The sequence below is a fragment of the Dermacentor albipictus genome, unplaced genomic scaffold, assembly GCF_038994185.2.
Source record: "Dermacentor albipictus isolate Rhodes 1998 colony unplaced genomic scaffold, USDA_Dalb.pri_finalv2 scaffold_15, whole genome shotgun sequence".
Taxonomy (NCBI): domain Eukaryota; kingdom Metazoa; phylum Arthropoda; class Arachnida; order Ixodida; family Ixodidae; genus Dermacentor; species Dermacentor albipictus.
The window spans coordinates 4,459,499-4,467,273 of NW_027225569.1; the positions used below are offsets into that span (position 1 = coordinate 4,459,499).

Here is a 7,775-nt window from a genome sequence, read left to right on the forward strand (position 1 = left end):
ATGCTTCTCAGGTCAAGCTGGTGGTGCAAACACACGAAACATGAGGTAAAAGAATCAGTGGCAGACTTGATTACAGTTGACACCTCGCAATAACAGGCTTGACTAGGACAAGAAACCATACCATTAAAACTGCAAAAGGAGTGCCTGTTCCAGCAGTGCACATTAAATGTTTGGATACTAAAGCCTGAAAATAGACTGATATGAAAGTGCACTGCAATGTTGTGTCAGCCTGACGAAACGACACAGCATTTTAGTATGAGCAAAAATAACACTGGCAGTCGCTGCAAAAATGTGGCAAATAATGGCTTTCACAGATAAGTACACCATATACCGAAACCACACAGCATTTTAGTCTATGTTTATGTCTAAAATTAGCACTGGTAGGCCCTGCAAAAATGTGGCAAACAGGGGTTATCATAGAGCAGTACAGCATATATCGTAAAAAGTTTAAAAGCTCGTATTTCGTTGTAAGGGAAACAATTTTGAGATCAGAGCCAATATTCTAATTAGGGTGAGAAATACAAACCAGACCGACACACGCAATGACTAAAGAGATTTAGCTCAGGAGCTCCTATGTAATGCACATGAACAGTAAAATCGTTTTTCTCGGCAACTGTGCAACCAAATTTGATGAGGTTTGATACATTTAAAAATGTTTAAATTATATTTTTTACATTAACACCATCAATTTTTATTAAAATTTGCTGAAAATAGCAAAACTTGAAGGAAAAGGACTTAGTTTGCAACTGTAAATAAAAAAAGAGCTAGCACAAGTTCGTTAATTCTGTAAATTTTCCTACTCAAATACATCCAAAATACAGAAATACTTTTAAGACAACCACAGCACTCATTTAAATTAAGTTTGCGGCATTTGAGAATTCTACCTGTTGCAGGAAGAACTATTTGGCAGGTTTAAGAAAAATAACACCACGAAGCTTGCTAATCCCCGTCTCTGTGCCAGAAAGAGATATCATAGTTCTGCAGACTCCATCTGCTATGTCTAAAGTCAACAAACTGTATATATGAATTTACAGCTTACATGAAATTGTTGCAACGTTTGAGAGTTTCACGCATCTACTTATAAATTAGTGATTGTATATTAGAGCAGCATATGGTACCTCTAATTTGACAGATTAAATTATGGTATTGGGTGCAACAGAAATGTGATCTCATTTTTTGTTATATAAGATTTGTTAACCTTACTGCTCTGTTTCTTCAAAATTTACAGTTTCCATGAATTCGTGCTACGTGAATTATGCTTTTTCAAATAACGTTTACTTTGATGCAACAATATTTCTTTATTTTACCTGACTCCTTGCTAAAAAAACTGCACAGTATTCATGAGATATGAATAAATAAATATTAAGTGAATAAGTAAACAAATAAATATTGCGGTTTGTCTTATCATTCCACCACCAGCATGAACTGTAGGGAGCTTTGGCTACTGCCCACACGGTTGCGAGTTCATTCTTACATGATCACCTGCTATTTCACTTCCCAGGAATGGAGCGAGGAAAGGCTAGTTTTTGGCCTCATTTGGTCCATCTAGTAACGGCGACGGTGGAGCCTGGAAAATAAAATTGAAATTAATTTTCAAAAGGTGTAATGAACATTCATTCATAATGTATTAGCAGGCACAAATATGCCACAAATATCTATATAGTTGTAGCATTATGCTAAGTTTCCTTTCAGTATTTCAGAAAAAAATTATAACAGAAAGGTGGCAGAATGCCCCACCTCCCCACCACTCTGCCAAACAGTGGCAGTTCTTTTGAGAATCACTTTTGAGAATATTTTTACTTTCCCAAGATTCGGTGAAATCAGCACTGGGCCAACGTGCCTGGCAGTAGAATACCATTGCTGATGACAAAAAGCATCTCCGAACGACAACAGCCTAGTCACACATTAATCTCATCTTGCAATGACAACACATTCCCATTTATAACATAAGCAAGCAGGAAAACCCATGAGCTAAGAGTCCTATACAGATGTCACACTATGCATAGAAAAATTTTGTTTTTAAAAGAAGGGAATGACCTACTGGCTTCTATTGCTGAGCGGTAGACAAAATTAATATTCCATCCGCTATTAGCCATAGTTGGTATGTACTATGCTTAATATGCGAATAATAAATTTCTCACATGGAGCTTGGGCAATCATGACGATGCATCTAAGTATGCATTGTATGGGGAACAATAATGTTTTAAGTTGTTTTCGCAAACTATGATGGATAACTGCCAATTTGTGGTATTTGGAACACAGTCGCGGTGTCACTGTCAGATACAATGGACACAGTATATTCGTGCTTTTTGAGTTATTGAAACAATTAGTTTCTAATCTAGTACGGGTATGTACACTGATATGTATCCTAAACGCAATGATAAGACTGCCCAATTGCAATTGAAAAGTTAATTCAGTTTTAATTAAAAAGTGTCCTTCTTGCAACCTGGCACGTGAAAAACAGGAAACAAAAATTATACTAATCAAGTAACTTTGAAAACTGATAGCATAACTGCTCTATAGGTCAAGCAGAAAATTTAACAAGAAATAACGTGTCTAAAACTAGTTGCAACAAACAAATTTGTTACTACGAAGGGTGCGGACAATTCAGTAAACAGATTGTGACCCAGTCTTTTTATGTGGCATTCCTCAGTGATGTTGTTGGTCAATTGGTTGCCGCAGCTGAACAGTCTAAATCTGGCGCGCAGCCCCAGTCCCATCGGTGCATGGTCAAGTGGGACGAACATACTGATCCGGGGAGTGAATTATGGTACTGTCTTAGGTACGTGTTGAGGCACCGGCCAATCTGTTGCATGTACATTTGACCAAATATACACATGATCACAAGAATAGACTACACTACCCCTGACAGACAAGACAAATTTAGTGGTATCTAAGCAAGCCTTTCTTGTCAGGGTGCCATATGCACAGCAGTGTGCAAGAGAATTGAGAAATTGAGAAAGGCAAGCAGGCAAGGGAGGCTTGCTCGGTGAAAGATACCACCAAATTTGTCGTGTGTCACAGGCAGTGAGTGCACTGTATCCCTTTCACATGTGGTCAAGCGTACATAGGGCAAACGGGCTGGTATCTTCTCATGTGTATAAGAAATCACCATATTTCATTTAAAAGACCAGTATGGTCATCCAACTTGGCCGTACATTTCTACAACGGGGCTTCATGTTGGATTACAATTGTTCATCTGTTTTCATCCACCGTAAAAACTGACAAGTGAAATCGATGAGGCATACCACATATATAGTAAGAGATGTGGGTGAGCCCCAATATTTAATGCAACAAACAAAAAAGGCATCCTGTGTAGATCACAAGGTATCCATATCAGTCTGTGCCTATGTACTACAGAAGTAAATGCAGCTTAGTAAATACTGACCTTCATATTAATTTTCAAGAAATTAAAGCTCACCAAATGTGTATTTTGCAGTGGCTGTTACTATGGGAACAGAGAAGTAACTGTAAAGATATCATTGATAAACAAAGATGTGCACACTACGTGCTTAGACCTGTGACATATTTAGTCCACTACCCTTCGAATTCCTACATGCACAGAAAACTGCACGAGATTGTAGCACAAACAGAAAAAAATTATGCAAATAGGGGTACAGCATATTTAGCGCCAGCAAACAAGGACCTAAGGGAGACGACAACACAATGCGTCGTCTCCCTTACGTCCTTGTTTGCTGGCGCTAAATATGCTTTCAATTTACCAACACGCCCAACAAATGGCAGGGGTACAGCATAGGAAATAGTTTTCAAAGAATAAAACCCCAATAAAAAGTCATAAATACAATATGTACAAAGCAAAAAATATATGTAACTTGCAGGTAAGCAACTTACGCAAAAGAAATACTAAACATCAGGAATGGTTGGGTATAGTTTTATACAGAACACAATCATGTGGGCATAATGGCTATGCACACTAATAGGTAGCAAGTTCAATAAGGTTGCATAAATATTTAGTCTCTTTAGTATGCTGCATTAAGTAATGTGTTGACAAACTTCACCATGAATGACACCAAGCCCCCTTTTTGGAACACGTACATTTCATACACACCTGTCATGACCATCCAGATCACACGCCATGCTGCTGCAGCCATATATCCACAGGGTCTGCATTTCTTGGGGCTCCTCGATCTTGTAGTTTATGTTGTGGGTCACGGCCTCGCCACTACAAAATCAATTCTATGTTAGCTTATAGCAGTGGCACAATAAAGCTGTGATATCGTGAAAACATGCAATCAGCACCTAAAACAGTCACGAAAACAATGTCTGCACTAATGTGGAAAGAGAGCAAATGCTTGAAATCATCGAATGTCATGACAATGCGGACCTCTACATCAAATAAAGTTTTGGACGCACCGCAGCAGCAGATTGCAATCTAAACTTAATGTTTTTTTTCCATTACTTAGTATAGGCAACGTTCCCCTGTCATGCTTAGTTAAGTCAGTTATGTCAACACATCTTGCCTTGGAAATAAAGCTGTACTAGTAGCAAGCTGTGATTGGCTTACATTTTTTTCTTAGACCTGTTCGTTAGCCAAAAACCTCGTAAGCAGAGATTGTGCACAACGTCGAAGCATTTATAAGTGAGGAAACGTCATTGAAGAAAGAACCGATGAAGAGGTAGACGGGTCGTTACTATGCAACTTTAGCAGACAAGCGGGAGCTCACGCACAACTGCACAAGGCGAACACGATTTCCGAAACTTTTCTCAGGGGAAGCAAACACTTATCAGGATTATCAATTCCGCACTGTGGCAATAGAGTTGCGTACACAATTCTTACAACCAGCGCGTAACAAGTATCAGCACAGGGTTCACTGTTGTCGTGGGTGTTCCACTTACTACGTTCGCAAGGCACTCTATACACACACGGGAAGCACACACAACACGGATGAACGCACGTGTAGTTGGCGAGCACGATTGCTTACCGTTTCAACAGTACGACGAGGTCGAAAGGCACTCTCCAAGTTTCCAGTGATGCGTCTGCGATGTTACTTGCAGCATACAAGCCGCTGGGTAGTGGACGAGCTGAGGCGCGCTAATAATACGCATTACTTCTTTGCGCCGTCCACCAAACTTTCCACGAACACAAGCGGAGACAAAGGGAACGCACTCCATGGCATGAAAATCGTTGGTCCACATTAGGTACACTCTAGTCCACATTTAGCTGGCGCGCCACGCATACGGCGTGCTTACAGCGAGACTCAAGCCATCTTCTGGCACTTTCGTGCTCGCGAACTACGTCTCATTTCATTACAGCAAACCTAATAACACACGATCAAACAAACACATCGACGCAGCCCGCACAACAACCGTTGAAGACGGAGCAATAACAACACGCCGTACCTTCGTATTCTACCTGTCGCGTTGAATACGAAAATACCGGCGCCGCCAGCGCCGTCTGTATAATAGTGCGGCTGCCGTGGCCTCCGTGATTCCTACAATAATACCCGCTACAGCAGGTTTTGTGTCGTTTTGAGCCGGCCTTTGAGCCGAACTACATACATGTGTTGCTAGACAAGAAGAAACATTGACATGCTCATATTGTGTGCTATAGTTTAGGGCAGAAATAAATTACATGCAGTATTCTTGCTTTTGAATCGCTTATGCCACGTGTAGTCAGCAAAAAGCATGGCCTTCAAGATCTCGACAATTTACCCTGTGTAAGCTATCGCTGCGGTGTGATTTTAACGATTTCAACCTCGGTCACTGGCCTTAAAACCCTGACTTTATGCGCAGCCGTTACCTGCAGTGCCTGCGCCCTCACTTCGTTTCTCATTGAAGTAACTTCCTGCTGTCGTTTAAATGTAGACCAGAAATTGTCGACACAACCTCGGAGGTACACGTGTGCAGTGTGTGATGTTTCCGTGCGCTTGTGTCCGTCGCACAACAACGTATATACGATGATGTTTAATTTTACCCGTGAGGCACAGGTTACGCTTATGTGTTCCCTATCTTGCTTTCGTGGCGATGCGCTTAACATGCGCGGATCGCGCTCATGTGGTCTGTGACTTTTCAAGATTTCTTGAAAAAAAAAAATCGTTTCTGCAGCGTGCATTTGTCGCATTTGAGTGGTATGTGCCAGAAATGTGCGGCGGCGTTCGATCTGTTTCCGCCCCAAGTGCTGCAGTCACTGCATGCCAGCAAATAGATATGACGCGATTGCTAAGGCGCAGTTTTGCTTAGTGTTTCTTGGTATACATCTTTGTGATTTACCTGCGTATGCGATATAAACCACAATGCGCGCTTCCGTTATATTTATTTGGTTTTCCTAATTTCGATTAGTGTGATGTTTGCCTTGGTCAATGAGTGTCTTTTTAACGATGCTCTTGATAGTAAAAAACCTCTGAAATGCCGATTGCTGGGTCTTCCAGTGCCTTCCAGTGTGAAACCAGCGCGTTTTTCTTTCTTCTTTTTCTTTCTTTCTTTTTTTTTAAGCACTGGATCGCACTGGGTACGCTGGCGCTCGCTGGGACTCACTCGAGACCAGTGAGAACGCTGGATAAGAGCTGGGTCACACTGGAAGAGACGCTCGCATTGGAAACGGCGCTGGTTGTGTTTGTGCCGCGCTGGCTCCAGCACGCAAGGACGAGCGCTGCTGAATATTAAATGCTTTATACAATTTCATGGCTTGATACTAGTCTCTTGTCCTAAATAACGCTATATCTTAGGGTCATAGAACTATATCGTGTCGCAGCATGGAATAAAGGTGCGTGAGCTGCCTTATGTTTATTCCTGCACATGTGACACTGAAAATCACTTTCGTTTTTTGCATTTTACCTTTTGACAGGGCGGACAGTTAAATTCTTTAACGAAACCACGCAAACGCAGAGGACGCCGCTTTTTTAGTAGTTCGCACGTAACGTATGACTGGGAGTTATCGCCATTGCCGCAGTGTTGTGGAGTGGACATGAAATCCAGAAGTCGTTCAGACGCGCTCGAACGGACCCCGAGTTCGAAGCCTACCGCTGCTTGATATTACCCCACCGATAACAAGGCTGAGGCGATTCGTGCGCTTCCACTTTCCCTATTGTACTAAAAAGAGTTCTGAGGCTCAAATACACACATTATAGCTTTCGCCAGCTACCCGCGCCGAGATCAGTCCCCATCGAAGCATAGGCATAGCGTATCCGCCGAGTCCGTCTGCACGCTATCGGCGCGTCTAACCTCAAGAATCAAGAAGTCTAAAAAGGATAAATTACTTTATATTTCAGATTTCGCATCGGTGCTTTTAAATAAACAATTTTTTCATGTCTACAGTGCCAGCACAAGAAGTGAGGAGCGCCGATGTGACGCATCATAAACGCAGGTATATGTGCTGTCGCCGAAGGCTCCCAGCACTAGCCCGCGTTTCTCTGACGAATATATATCGCTAGACAGACGTGTAGACTGAAAGGCATCACTGAACTAAGAAAACATTGCATACCCCTCGCGTGAAGAACAAGAAACGGCTATTTCTTTTTTTTTCGAAGCTAAAATACCCATCGCAGTCGATGTTATGGCACTTCCGAGCACACTATTGAATACGGAGAGCAAATTTTTCTTGGTGGTACAGGCGTGAGTTGTAGTTGCTGGCCGATAGCGCATCCACCACGTCTGTGCAAGACTTCTCTCTGTGAAACTAAAACTGCTTCTCGATTTTGATAAGCTAAATTATCCGCCCATGTCCCTATGCTGGCGTGGCATAGGGACATGGGCGGATAATTTAGCTTATCAAAATCGAGAAGCAGTTTTAGTTTCACAGAGAGAAGTCTTGCACA

At 41.9% G+C, this 7,775-nt stretch overlaps 1 long non-coding RNA gene across 1 annotated transcript; it reads right to left on the reverse strand.

The window, feature by feature from the left end:
- Window positions 1-1,536: 1,536 nt before the first annotated feature.
- Window positions 1,537-5,331, reverse strand: LOC135913432 (uncharacterized). The gene is made up of 3 exons (XR_010568010.2): window positions 4,944-5,331; window positions 4,057-4,183; window positions 1,537-1,567 (listed from the first exon to the last, which is right to left on the reverse strand). It is a non-coding gene; the product is annotated as an uncharacterized lncRNA (long non-coding RNA).
- Window positions 5,332-7,775: the final 2,444 nt, after the last annotated feature.